We start from the raw sequence: 13,666 nt of genomic DNA, 5'->3' as shown, positions 1-13,666 counted from the left end.
GGTTGGCAGTTCCGGACCATAAGACTCGTCCGGGGCGGCCTTCGTCGGTTGCGGCATAGTCGTGCGCTCCGAGCCTACCGCTATTTCAGTAGATGCCTGGCAGCGGTACACGCACGTGGCCGGCCGCCAGTTGACGGGTCCAGACGTGATCGGGCCCCGCCGACCATTCGGGTGTCTCCAAACACTAGGCTGCACCCGGCGAGATTCTCTCCGACGCCCCGTGCTGAAAGCGCAATGTTGTGATCGGCGGGCCGAATCTGCCGTATTATGCCCGGTCTCAGGAACTCCGGCTCTTCCACATCGAGTGGATCCATCCCCCTCCCCGACTCCCGTGGTCGAATGTGGGGGCTCGCCCTCGGCTCCGCGACGTGTTGGCCTGACCGTTCCGCTTCCGATCGACTCGCCGCGGAAGTCCGCGTTAGACAAGCTCAGCTCCTGTTTACCGTGAGTTGGGCTGATTCCCCGGAACCGTACACTAACCAGACAGATCACTGGTTGACGAGTCGCGGCTGTTCCAGGGTGTCCCTGAACACAGTGCTGCATCCGTCGAGCTCCCCGCAGAAGCCTCGTGCTGAAAACGCAATGTTGCAATCGGCGGGTCGAATATGCCGCCTGCAGCCAGTGCTCTGGAACTCCAGTCCGGCTAGAACGGGTGGATCCATCCCTTTAGAAGACTTCCGAGGCCGAATCTGCGGGCCTGTATCTCGGCTCCGCGGCTGGACGTTCCGGTACCCATCGACTCATCGCGGTCGCCGTCCTCTCCCAGCCTAGCGCGATTTCCGCAGATTACCGGACGCGGTACACACGCGCGATCGGTCACCAGATGACGTGTCGCGAACCGAAGCTGACTCTTCGGGTGTCTCCGAACACCGTGCTGGATCCGCCGAGCTCTTCTCCGACGCCCCGTGCCGAAAACGTCGGTGAGAATCTGGTCGGGTGCAATTGGCACTCGCTAATTATACATTTCATTCATACCTTTCTCATAGTGAAAGGTTGAACAAGTTAGGGCTTTATTCTTTGGCGCGCAGATGGTTAAGGGGGGACTTGATAGAGGTCTTTAAAATGATGAGAGGGATAGACAGAGTTGATGTGGACAAGCTTTTCCCACTGATAGTAGGGAAGATGCAAACAAGGGGACATGACTTGAGAATTAAGGGACAGAAGTTTAGGGGTAACATGAGGGGGAACTTCTTTACTCAGAGAGAGGTGGCTGTGTGGAATGAGCTTCTAGTGAAGGTGGTGGAGGCAGGTTCGTTTTTATCATTTAAAAATAAATTGGATAGTTATATGGATGGGAAGGGAATGGAGGGTTATGGTCTGAGCGCAGGTATATGGGACTAGGGGAGATTATGTGTTCGGCACGGACTAGAAGGGTCGAAATGGCCTGTTTCCGTGCTGTAATTGTTATATGTTATAAGTGTGTCAAAGTGTGAAACGTGCTCAATGGTGACATGAACAGAATAAGGAGATTGTTACTTGCAACCTAACATGGCCAGAAGCGAAATACACAAAACAATAGAAAAACAATAGTAAAAAAATATTTAAAAATACAGTCATATAATACGTGTAATCCTAATGCAACAAAAAAACCCAACTCTCTGTACTTAGTGCAACCATAGAAAGTCCAGAAGACTTTCAAGCTGCTGTGGTTAGTACTGTGAAGTGTGCCTGACAGTTGTTGGGAAGAATGGTACGATTTCATGCTCCAATCGTAGGATTGAATGAGAGCGTGACCAGGATGGCGTGTGTCTTTCATGATAGCGGGTGTCGTCTCTGAGACAGTACCACCCAGAGATCCCCTCGATAGTGGGGAAATTTGCATTTGTGATGATGCTGACAGGGTCTGCCATTCTCTGTAAACTCCTTCATTCCTCGGCGTTCAAGTTGCGAAATGAGGTCATAATGCAACACATATGTCTATCACTCGAGGCAAGATATGCAAATGATCATCTTTTCATATCTCGTTGTCTCACGCCTTATGCATTTTCATCTCTGACCTTTGTTCAATCATCCGCCAATCAAAACCACCGCGATCCAGCATCCACCTGTCATTTGCCCGTCTTTGGCGAGCCATATGTTTCTCCCAGCTCCTCTCCGCAGGGAATACTGGAGCATCGCACATAAAACTTAAACATTTCACACATAATAACAGTAAAAATAATCCAGTCCCTGATGAAACAGTATAAATAATTAAAAGCAGGTAAAACAGCAACATTAAAATACAGTAAAAACAGTCATTAAAATGTCCAGGGCAGCAGATTTGAGTGGCCAGTACCAGAGTTATTAAATTGTCAGTGCAAAGCAGCAGAATCAGGTGGAGTGACTGTTTAGCAGCCTCACAGCCTGTGGCAGGAAGCTGTTTAGCAGTCTGATAGTCCAGGCTTTGATGCTACAGTATCTCTTGCCTGATGGCAGGATATCCACGTGTGTGTGACGGGGGTGCAGTTTGTCCTTAGCTATTATCAGAACTTTTTTTCAGACAGCGGCTCTGGAACAGTTCTTGTACCGAGGGTAGGGAGATGCCAATGATCCTCTGTGCTCCCCTCACTACCCTCTGCAGAGCCTTCCTGTCTGAGCAATTACAGTTGGAGCACCACGTGTTCATGCATTACGTGAGTACAGACTCCACCGTGCCCGTGTAAAAAGTCCTCATGATGTTGGTGGGGAGTGAGACCTGTTTGAGTTTCCTCAGGTAGTGCAGTCGCTGATGGGCCCGTTTGGCAATCCCAGTGTTGTTCCTGAACCAGGTGAGACTGTCTGTAATCTGCACTCCGAGGAACTTTATGCTCTCCACTCTCTCCACTGTGGTGCCACTGACGTTGAGGGGTGTGTGTTTTGGCTGCGCCCTCCTGAAGTCGACAACCATCTCCTTTGTTTTGTCGACGTGTAATGCTAAATTGTTGTTGCCGCACCAGTCCACTAGTTGTTTCACTTTCTTCCTGTACATTGGTGGAGTCCTCACAAAATATCTTGAATAATGTGCAATAGTTATAATAGAATAATAGAGGTTGCAAGGTCTACTTTAAACTTTTTTCTAATTCATTTGCACAAATATGGCGTGAATTTCAAATACTTAAAAAATACCCTAAAAAGGCAAAAACGCGCCAATTATAAAAATGCTACATGCTATGGCGTCGCCAGCCTATCACAAATTCTTGCTGTTCTTCACACTTACATGGATCTAAAAGTAAATGATCTCTTTGTGGTGTAAATATTTTGTTTGGAATGAATCATACCCATGATCATACTTTCATATCCGCAACATCTCCAGACTCCGCCCCTCCCTCTCCAAAGGCAATACAAAAGTCCTCATCCACGCTCTGGTCACATCCCGCATCGATTACTGCAACGTCCTCCTCCCTTGCACCTCCAATAAACTTCTTCATCGCCTCCAATGCATTCAGAACTCTGCAGCCCGGATCATCACCCGCACCAGTGCATCGGACCACATCACACCCATCCTCACTCAGCTCCACTGGCTCCCTGTGCACCACCGGATTAACTACAAGATTTTACTGCTGACCTTCAAAGCCCTACACCACCTTGCTCCCCAATACCTCTCTGACCTGCTGCTACCATACACACCTTCCCGGTCACTTCGTTTCTCCTCAGCTGCAATTTTAACTGTCCCCACATTTAGACTCAGCACCATGGGTGCCAGAGCCTTCAGCTGCTCTGCCCCACGTCTCTGGAACACTCTCCCACCTCCCATCCGTCAACTGGCCACTATCGATCAATTCAAATCACAAGTCAAAACACACCTGTTTAGATTAGCATACCCGACATAACTTCCACCATGTTCACCCTGATTTTTTTGTTTTTTTTTTGTTTTTTGTTTTTAATCAACTTGATTTTAATATTGATAAATGTATTGTGATTTTATGTCCTGTAAGGTGTCCTTGGTTGTCCAGAAAGGCGCCAGCAAATAAAATGCATTATTATTTATATTATATGATGGACTGCAGCCAATAGGGCTCAAGTTAACCTGTTTGTTTCAATGTTGCAGCTAATGGATGCATTCACACGATATTCACGTGTCACCAGAAGCCTCCTCAGGGTATAAATAAGGCATTATTTTGAGATCCAGTTCAATTAACGAGCGAAACAGCATCTCGTCTCTGAAAATATGGAGAGAGACCAGTCATTTTACATAGAGAGATAGAGAGAGAGAGAGAGAGAGAGATAGAGAGAGAGAGAGAGAGAGAATGAGAGAGAGAGAGAGAGAGAGAGAGAGAGAGAGAGAGAGAGAGAGCGAGGAGAGAGAGGAGAGAGAGAGAGAGAGAGAGAGAGAGAGAGAGAGAGAGAGAGAGGAGAGAGAGAGAAAACAGAGAGGGACTGAGGAGGAAGGCAAGATCTCTAGAGAGATGAGAGTTCCCTCTTTGATGAGAGGAGAGAGAGGAGGAGAGAGAGTTCACCAAACACCTCCTCACTGTGGTGGAAGGCAAAATCTTAAAGTTTCTGGCTCTTCCCTCTTTGTTCTCCCTCTGCGCCGAGGCGACGGTTCAAACTCCGCTCCGGGGTGGTCGCTGCCTCGTCACAGCTCAGAGGCCGAGTCAGGTCTCCGCTACCGCTACCGCTGCCTCCGCCACAGCTCCAGGGCCGAGTCAGGTCTCCGCCGCTGCTGCCGCCACTACAGCTCCGTTGCGCAGACGGAGACGGGGGATACGACTGAAGAAAAAGTCGCATCCCCCGAAGGAAGAGGCCTAAGCATGTTTCTCCCACCCCACCCACATACATACACAACTTAATAAAACAAAATTAACTAAAACATAACAAAACGAAAGAAAAAAAAAACAAAATAAATAACAGACGGACTGCAGGTGGGCCGCAGCTGTTAAGCTGATCACATGAAACGTCACAGCATACAAGGCTACGCGATGAACGGTTCTAAAAGCTGGAATAGGGTAGGTTGTAGATGGATGTGAACGTATTTTACACTGAAGCAGTGTAATGTCTTACATGGACGGGGGGGGGACTGCAGGGAGTGATCACCGGCGGTCCTCCTCGGTTTTGGGGATGACATCAAGGCGCCGGTTAGACAATAAACAACAGGTGCAGGAGGAGGTCTTTTGGCCCTTCGAGCCAGCACCGCCATTCAATGTGATCATGGCTGAACATTCCCAATCAGTACCCCGTTCCTGCCTTCTCCCCATGTCCCCTGACGACGCTATCTTTAAGAGCCCTATCTATCTCTCTCTTGAAAACATCCAGAGAACCGGCCTCCACCAGAGAATTCCACAGACTCACAACTCTCTGTGAGAAAATGTGTCTCCTCGTCTCCGTTCTAAATGGCTTACTCCTTATTCTTAAACTGTGCGGCCCCTGGATCTGGGCTCCCCCAACATCGGGAACATATTTCCTGCCTCTAGTGTGTCCAAGCCCTTAACAATCTTAACTATTTCAATGAGATATCCTCTCATCCTTCTAAACTCCAGAGTGTACAAGCCCAGCTGATCCACTCTCTCAGCACATGACAGTCCCGACATCCCAGGAATTAACCTTGTAAACCTACGCTGCACTCCGTCAATAGCAAGAATGTCCTTCCTCAAATTGGGGGAGAAAAACTGCTCACAATACACCAGGTGTGGTTGTGCGAGTGGCAGATGTCACGGCGCAGGGCGGGCGGTGGTACATCAAGTCGCAGGGCGGCGGTTGGCTGGCGGACGTGTGGTCAGGCGGCGCGACGCAGTGCCTGGATGCTCGGCGCCGCCAGGTTGGCGCAGATCCTCCACTTTTCCCACTTGCTTCCTCAACCCCCTCCCCTCTCCGCCCCCCGCCTTCTCCCCCCTCCCCTCTCCGCCCCCCGCCCGCCTTCTCCCCTCTCCTCTCCCCGCCCCCCCTCTCCTTCTCCCCTCCCCTCTCCGCCCCCCCCCCACCCCCCCTTCCTTCTCCCCCCTCCCCTCCTCCCGCCCCCCGGCCTCCCTCCTTCTCCTCCTCCCCCTCCCCTCTCCCCCCCGCCCCCTTCCTTCTCCCCCTCCCCCTCCCCCCTCTGCCCCCCCCCTCTCCCCCCGCTTCCTTCTCCCCCACCCCTCTCCTCCCCCCGCCCCCTTCCTTCTCCCCCCTCCCTCACTTCCTTGGCCTCCTCGCGCCTTTTCCCAACTGGCCCTCCTCACCATCTCTCTCCCTCCTTCCCCCTCCTTCTTTCCCTCCCCCCCCCCCACCCTCTTCATCTCCCCCCCCCCTCACTTCCTCACTCCTCCCCCCCCCTCCCTCACTCCCCTGCCCTTCCACCCCCCCCTTCAAGCATTAGTCATGTTGATGCATTAATAATGTCCTGTTTGGACGGCTTTTTGACCATTTGTGTTCCCCTCCTGCAGGGTTTAGGAGCCGTTGCTGACGAGGACCACATGACGGGGCACAACAAAGAGAAGCATTACGAGTGCGACATGTGTGGCGAGGCCTGGCAGCACCCCAGCCAGCACCACCATTCAATGTGATCGCCAACGGGTTCACACGGTCGAGAAGCCCCATGGCTGTTCCACCTGCGGCAAGAGCTTTGGCTGGTTGTCGGGGCTGCGGGAGCACCGGGCGGGTGCACAGCAGTGAGCGGCCCTTCACCTGCTCCGACTGCGGCAAAGGCTTCAAGTCGTCCAAGGACCTGAAGGTACACAGGCGCGTGCACACCGGGGAACGGCCCTACACCAGCAGCGACTGCGGCAAGGGATTCACCCAGTCATACCACCTGCTGGAGCACCAGTGCAACCACACCGGCGAGTGGCCCTTCACCTGCGGCCAGTGCGGCAAGGGCTTCATCTGCTCCACCAGCCTGCTGAAGCACCAGCAGGAGCACACTGGCAACCGTCCCGTCCCCAGCCCGGTGTGAGGAGAGCGCTTTACCTTGGCCTCCCACACCCTGTCTCACCAGCGAGTGCATACCAGTGGCCAGCTCTACGACTGTCCTTAATGCGGTTAGGCATTTGATAGCTCGCGGGTGTTGTGGCAGCACCGGTGGGTGGCTGCTCCCACTGCGTCAAGCATTTCAAGAGCGCACGGGGGCTGCAGAAGCTCCAGCAGCTGCACACCGGAGAGAGATCCTTTGTGTGCAAGGGTTTCACTCGCATGTCCAGCCTGTGGAAGCACTGGTGTGCCCATAACAGTGACTGTCCCTTCACCTGCCCGTCCTGTGGTAAGGGCTTCACCCGCCTTGACTACCTGCTGGAGCGTCACCCAGTCCTTCTCTCCAGAGATGCTGCCTGTCCCGCTGAGTTACTCAAGCATTGTGTGTCCTCTTTTGTAAACCAGTTCCTGCAGTTTTTTTCTTTTTAAACCATTGTGGTTAACCCGCTGAGTTAATGCAGCATTTCGTGTTAGTCATAGAGTGATACCGTGTGGAAACAGGACCTTCTGCCCAATTTGCCCACACTGACCAACATGTCCTGGCTACTCTAGTCCCACCTGCCTGCGTTTGGTCCATATCTCTCCAAACTTGTCCTATCCATGCACCTGTCAATAACTGTTTCTTAAACGTTGGGATAGTCACAGCCACAAATACCTCCTCTGGCAGCTTGTTCCATACACCCACCACCATGTATTGAAAAGTCACCCCTCAGATTGCTATTATTAGGTATGTTACAAAACGTACCTGAATCGTGGCTGAGCATCTGCCCCACCCCTTGTGTGTGATTTTGGCGCTGTTTAGAGGGGGCGGGTTTAAAACGCGATTTTTACTAGGCTGTTCCAATCGAAAATGTTCAGCCTAGTAAATCATTAATGGAAAATCGCTGAAAGACCCCGTCGCGAAAGGTATTATTAGTTTTTATGGCCTTGTATAATATTTATAGTAGTTTAAAAATCACTCTCTCACTCCGCAACCTCTCGCAGCCCCAGGGTTTTATAAAGCAAACAATTAAAGGTATGTACCTTATTTTTACATTAAATGGGGCTTGTATATAACCCTGTATATAAAGTTTTCTATAGCGAGTAGCTCATTTTGGGCTTTTTATACCCCGCAGTATTTTTCTGGGCACTTGAGGGCACAAATCCAGCGCAATGTGAACGTTCTAAACCAGCGCGTTCACAGGAACCCACTAGAAAGCCGATTTAAATTGACTTTAATTTACAGCAATTGAACACTAAATTCCTTCCATTTGGCCTATAAATTGATGTAAATGAGATTTAAAAATCATGTTTTATTGTGAATTATTTGTGAATATTATTTGGACACTTAGGCTATTTAAAAATGTTAATCATTTATTAAGAAATGGATAGATGTTTAGACTAGTAATTGAAGTTTGAAATTAGCTACAATTGGGTAACTAACTAATTATATGCTTTAATTTCAGGTCATCCAAGTAAGATTATTTTATATTTGTTTCAGAATGCTTCAATCTATGATAACTGAAAATTTAATTCAGTTCTCTTAATTTTTAAGAAGGTTATGGGCTTTTGACTGCCCACGATCACAGCTTTTTTGTTATGTCCATAGAAAATCAATAGGGAAGATGCTAATTTCTGAGTATGAAAATGGCCATAACTTTTTTATTACTTGAGATATGAAAGTGAATTAGGTGTCAAATTAAACTTATTGTTATGCTTTATCTGATGGGATAAATTGCAGACTTGATTTTTTAAATCTCAAAATTTTGTAACATTGCTACTATTATATCTTTTCCCCTTCACCTTAAACCCATGTCCTCTGGTCCTCGATTCCCTCACTCTAGGCAAGAGATTCTGTGCATCTAACTAAATTATGTTCTATGCAAGATTCCAGCATCTGCAGTTTCTTGTATCTGCACATAGGTGCAGTTTCTGCATCTATATCCACCTATCACTTCTGCAGAAGGGTCTCAACCTGAAACATCACCCATTCCTTCTCTCTGGAGATGCTGCCTGTCCTGCTGAGTTACTACAGCATTTTGTATCCACCTACCACTTGCCAGGCTTTGTCCAGCCCCCATCTCTCTTTTCCAATGAAGACCTGGAGTCTGTCCAGCCCTCATCTCTCTTTTCCAGCTTTCTCTCCCGACTCCATCAGTCCAAAGAAGGACACAGACCCGACACATCGCCTGTCCATTCCCTCCAAAGTGCCAGTAGAACACAGCAGGTCAATCATCCGTGGTGGGGAACGGATAGAGAAGTGGTCCTAATATAAGCCCTCCTTGGCCCTGTTGAGAATGCGGTATCCATTCATGGGATGGGATGCAAGATCCGAGCTGACCAGTCATCGACAGACCCTTTCCCCTCTTTGAGGGCCATCTCTTTGTCATTCCTCTGTCTTCTTCTCATTGGCGAAAGGAGTCAGGACTAATCCGCTTGCCATGCCCCAGCCGTTCCCCCTCATCTCCGAGCGGTGGGATCGCGCTCTCCGCCGTTGGACGTCCGCAAGACTCCGGCTGCGGTAAACAAGGACTTTTGCTCGACAACCCGCTGGAGCCAAGTTGTATTCCAATGAAATAAATGTATTTTTTTAAGCAAAAAAAAAAATGTAGAAGGGCCCCCAAATAGTCAGTGTCAACCGGGCAGCGCCACCAGCACTGACTGCCTCGCCAGCAGTCTGTCTGTCCCTTCTGCTTTTATTATTATTTTAAGTATGTTTTAAAAGTATGTTTCAGTGTTTCTTGGTTTGTTTTTATGTGGGGAAGTGGGGGTGGCGGGGGGGGGGGGGGATTGGGGGAAACTTTTCATACCTCCGTATGCCCTGCAGCCTAACAACGTGGAGTGATGCGGCCTTTCCTGATGACCGGCCCGGACATAGAAAATAGGTGCAGGGGTAGGCCTTCGGACCTTCGAGCCTGCACCGCCATTCAATATGATCATGGCTGATCATCTAACTCAGTATCCTGTACCTGCCTTCTCTCCATACCCCCTGATCCCTTTGGCCACAAGGGCCACATCTAACTCCCTCTTAAATATAGCCAACGAACTGGCCTCAACTACCTTCTGTGCCAGTGAATTCCAGAGATTCACCACTCTCTGTATAAAAAATGTTTTTCTCATCTCGGTCCTAAAAGACTTCACCTTTATCCTTAAATTGTGTGACCCCCTTGTTCTGGACTTCTCCAACATCGGGAACAATCTTCCTGCATCTAGCCTGTCCAACCCCTTAAGAATTTTGTACGTTTCTATAAGATCCCCCCTCAATCTTCTGAATTCTAGCGAGTACAAGCCGAGTCTATCCAGTCTTTCTTCATATGAAAGTCCTGCCATCCCAGGAATCAGTCTGGTGAACCTTCTCTGTACTCCCTCTATGGCAAGAATGTCTTTCCTGTACGGTAACTCAAATGTCACTGTACCTTAATTGGTACATGTGACAATAAATTCTAACTTGATAGGCTTTCCTGTATATATATATATATTTAAATAATTGGGGGAACAGGTGAGTGGTGGAATATGGCATTGGGGGAACGGGTGAGTGGTGGAATATTGTATTGGGAGAACGGGGCCCCAAAGAACCAGCTTGATCCACAAATATTAAAAAAAAAAGAATAATGCCAATTGATCGCGCTCAATTGTGACGGCTTGATTTCAAAGGCAGGGCAGGGGCATTCCCTGAGAGATTGGCGGGGTTAGAAGAAGTTTCTTCCGTGTTTTTCCCATCAGTTGTTGTCTGGGGAGGAAGGCAGTGGTGCTCGGGCCATCGGGGCTAGGATGCGCGGGAGGAAGGCTGAGCTCCCCTCCCCTGCCCTGACACGCATCCGGCCCACCACGGCGGGGTGGGGGTAGCATGCAAACTCCACACGGACAGCGTCAGTGGACGCCTTGCCCGGAGAAAGGCGCTTCGGCCCCTCTCGTCTGTGCTGGCCCGGATATCTGCAACACAATCTTGCGCTGTTCTGCACTGGATATTGCGTTGTCATCACTGTATGTTCACTGTTTGCTCTGGCGGCTGCGTGTGAACGGGAGATTTCATCACCTCCCGATCGATGTGCAGAATAACAAACTAATGAAGCATCTGGAACACAGTTCTCCTGGGTTGCTGCAGGCTGAAGCATCAAACTACTACCCTGTTGAGCCCTGTCAGTCCCACAGCATAGAAACACACAGCCATGCCTATCGAAGCTAGTTCCACATGCCCGCGTCGGGCTCCTAACCCTCTCTGCCTTTCCCAGAAAGGAGATGAGGAGGAATTTCTTTAGCCGGAAGGCGGTGAATCTATGGAATTCATTGCCACAGACGGCGGTGGGGGTCGTCATCGGGTATTGTTTAGATTTTGGAGATACTGCGCGGAATCAGGCCCTTCGGCCCACAGAGTCCTCGCTGACCAATGAGCATCTCGTACACTGGCTCCATCCTACACACATTAGGGACAATTTTGTTGGGGGAACGGGCCTCCCGTGTGGGAGGGACCCAACAGGTACAACTTAGTCTAGTAGTTCATTAAAATCAGAGAATGGCATTTCTCAACTCGAACAAAGTTTGACAAGTAGCCAAGTGTCCCGAACTGAAACATTGCCCATATATCTTTCCACAGGGAAAAGTGGAATAACATTAGCTGCCCTACAATCCACAGGAACTGACCCTGAATCTATAGAACATTGGAAAATGATCACCAATGCGTCCACGATTTCTAGAGCCACTTCCTTAAGTACCCTGGTATGCAGAACATCAGGCTCTGTGGATTTATCATCCTTCAGTCTACCTAACACCATTTCCTGCCTGATGTGAATTTCCTTCAGTTCCCCTTTCACCCTAGATCCTCCGGCCACGAGTACATCAGTAGGTTTATGTCTTCCTGAGTAATGACGGATCCAAAGTACCTGTTACCCCTCAGATTCTAATCTTCTCCACAGATGCTGCCTGACACTCCTCCCCTCTCCCCTTCCACCCCCCCCGAGGGCGAAGGGGGTGGACGGTGGAAGCGAGACATAAGAGGGAGCACATAACGCCTATGGCCTCCCTCCACTGGCTGCCTGTGTACTTTAGAGTTCATTTTAAGATTCTTTTATTTGTTTTTAAATCTTTAAATGGTCTCGTCCCGCCTTACCTCTCTAAGCTGCTTCATCCATACGCTCCTGCTCGGTGCCTCAGGTCAGCTGATCAGCTGCTCCTGGAGGTACCGAGGTTTAAGCGGAAGCTCAGAGGGGATAGAGCCTCCTCTGTTGCTGCTCCGACATTATGGAACACTCTACCTTTGCACATTAGACAGGCCCCTTCACTGTCCATTTTCAAAACTAGTCTTAAAACCCTTTTCTATTCCTTGGCTTTCGCCCCTGCATGAGACTTTGCTCATGTTTTAGTGTTTCTATTATTGTTTTTTTATTGTTTTTACTGTCTTTTAATGTTTTTATTGTTTTGTTTTATGTGTATAATTAGTCATGTACAGCACTTTGTTGCAACAGTGGTTGTTTTTAAAGTGCTCTATAAATAAAGTTCAGTTCAGTTCAGAGTCGGGACAGGGGGGCAGGTGATGGGGGCGGGGTTTGGGGGGGGGAGGGCGTGGCGTGAGTGGGGGGGAGTGGTGGGTGTGGGGGAGGGTGGAGTTAGGGGATGAATTTTTTCTTTTAGGGGGGTGTGGGCGAGGGCGTGAGTGGGGGGGAGGGGGGTGCGTGGGGGGAGGGTGTGAGTAGGGGTGAATGTGGGTGAAAAGTGGGGGGTGAGTGTGGGGGGTGAGACTGGGGGTGAGAAGGTAGGGGTGGAGGGGGTGAGGGGGGGGGGGGGGGGAGTGGGGGAGGGGTGTTGACCTCATCGAGCCCAGAGTGGTGAGTGGGGGAGGGGTGTGGCGTGGGGGGAGGGGAGAGCGTTGAGTGGGGGGACAGGGGTGCGTGGGGGACAGCGTGCGGTGGGAAGGGGAGGGTATGAGTTGGAGGGGGTGAGAGGGGTGATTCGGAGGGGTGAGGGGAGAGGGGCGGAGGAGGAGGTGAGGGGTGAGGGTGGAAGTGGGGGAGGGCGTGAGTGGGGGGGTCGTGGCTAGTTGATGTGGGAGGGGTGGGTGGGTCGAGGGGTGAGTGGGTGGAGTAGGGGAGTGGGGAGAAGGGTGAGTGTGGGGAGGGGGTGAGTAGGTGGGGGTGGGGTGGGGGAGGGAGGGGCTGGGAGAGTGGGGGGGGGTGAATTGGGGTGGGTTAGTGGGGGGAGGGGATGAGTAGGGGGATTAGGGAGAAGGGGTGAGTGTGGGGGATGGGGTTAAGTGGAGGGAGGGGGTGAGGGGTGAGTAGGGGATTGGGGGAACGGGGTGAGTTTGGGGGGGGGCCGGGTGGGCCGGGGGGTTAGTGGGGGGGGAGGGGGGTGAGTAGGGGAGTGGGGGGCTGAGAAGGGGTGAGTGGGGGGGGGGGTGAGTGGGGGGTGGGCTGTGGGGGGGTGAGGGTAAGTAGGGGTGAATGTGGGTGGGAGAGTGGGGGGGGAGAGAGTGCGCGTGGGGCTGTGAGTGGGGGGAGGGATTGGGGTGGTGGGGTGGGGGGGGAGTGGGGGGAGGGAGTGGGGGTGAGTGGGGGGGGTGAGTGTTGGGGTGAGTGTGGGGGGGGGGAGTGGGGGTGAGAGGTGGGGGGTGGGGAGTGGGGGTGGGTGGGGGTGGGGGGGTAGGGAGTGGGGGTGGTGAGTGGGCGTGAGGGTGGGGGGTGGTGGGTGAGTGGGGGGTGAGTGTGGGGGGTGAGTGTGGGGGAGGGAGTGGGGGGAGAGATGGGGTGGGGGTGGGGGTGAGAGTGGGGGTGGGGAGTGGGGGGGAGGGAGTGGGGGGTGAGTGTGGGGGTGAGTGTGGGGGTGGGGGACCTCATCATCGGCCCATTGCTGGGAC

This window comes from Leucoraja erinacea, chromosome 24, assembly GCF_028641065.1.
Source record: "Leucoraja erinacea ecotype New England chromosome 24, Leri_hhj_1, whole genome shotgun sequence".
Lineage (NCBI taxonomy): Eukaryota > Metazoa > Chordata > Chondrichthyes > Rajiformes > Rajidae > Leucoraja > Leucoraja erinaceus.
Note: the sequence above shows the minus strand (reverse complement) of the source record.